We start from the raw sequence: 1,420 nt of genomic DNA on the forward strand, positions 1-1,420 counted from the left end.
CAGGCTGTTTGTACACTGTGGGGTGGCACAGGGGCTGGGACAGGCTGTTTGTACACTGTGGGGTGGCACAGGGGCTAGGGCAGGCTGTTTGAACGCTGTGGGGTGGCATCAGCAGCTCTCCAGGAGCAGGGGATGTGCTGGGATTGTGGCTGGGGCAGTCTGCAGGCTCAGCCCCAAGGAGACTGGCTGCTGTGTGCAGCTCCAGTGGGTTTAAATCCTTTCTAAGCCTCAGTCCAAGTAATTTAAGGGCTCAGCTCTTGACTGGCACCCCCTCTAACTCCTGTCCAATTCTCCTGGCTTGTAAGTTTTTTTATTTTGGGGTTGCAAAGCTGTGGAAAGTTTCTGGATCAGCCTTTCATGGGGATGGTGTTAGCCCAGGCACAGCAGCGCCCATTTGTCAGGCTGTGTGTCCCAAAGGGGACAGTGACAAAGTGGGGACATGTCCCTGCTGAGTGCTCTGGTCCCAGGGATGTGGCTCCAAGGAGGGCACAGCGGGCACAGCTCTGCCAGCAGCTGCTGAGGACACAAAGGSTGCCCTTGGTGGGTGGCACTGCTTGTCTGTGGTCACAGGGATGCACAGGCAGCCCCCAGCCCAATGCACTCCTGTGGGGAGGGGCTGCAGGCAGGGCTGATGTGACACCGAGGGCAATGCCACCCCAGTGCCACAAACAGATCCTGTCCCTCACCCTCCCRTCTGCCAGAGCTCCCCAGACACTGCCCACCTGGGAGAAAATGGATTTATTTGATGTTGCTCCCTCCTGCGAGGCAGAGGAAGGCTGGGCAGGTCAGGGAGCGTGGCAGGGAGTGCTGGCCATGGTGGGGACCGGGGGACAGCGGTGGCAGCGGTCCCTGAGCTCCGGCAGTGTCTATTTATAGCTCCCTCYGAGCAGAGCAATCCTTTCCCTGGGGTGGAGAGCGACGGGAGATGTGAGGGATCGAGGAGGAGCCACGCACACCACTCCTGCTTCAGCACCTGTCCCTGGGGACACACCCGCCCGGCAGGGACATCGGGGGACGTGGGGAGCCAGGCAGGTGGGAATGTTGGAAAAATTACCGGTTAATTTTTTTTTTTTTTATATTTTAGTCAAAGATCTTGTTTGTCTTTGGGGGAAGGGCTGAAGTTTATTTCCAGGGCACTGCTCCAGCAGGTGAGGCCTGATGAGGTTAACATCTCAGCAGACTGGAAGTGGCACAACAGATAAGGGTCATCAGTGACCATCAGTGGCGATCAGTGGCCATCAGTAGCCATCAGTGACCATTTACAGAACATCAGCCCCAAAGCTCCCCCCTGGCTGGTCGGACACACCTGGGCTGGGCAAAGAGAGATGAGAAGGAAAACCTGATCAGCATCGGAGGAGAAGAAATCCAGATCCAGCAGGAACCCAAATGCTGAGAACTGCGCAACGTTGGACCAATGAAC

Source organism: Malurus melanocephalus, unplaced genomic scaffold (genome assembly GCF_030028575.1).
Source record: "Malurus melanocephalus ecotype Western Australia unplaced genomic scaffold, MMel_1.1 scaffold_641, whole genome shotgun sequence".
Classification (NCBI taxonomy): domain Eukaryota; kingdom Metazoa; phylum Chordata; class Aves; order Passeriformes; family Maluridae; genus Malurus; species Malurus melanocephalus.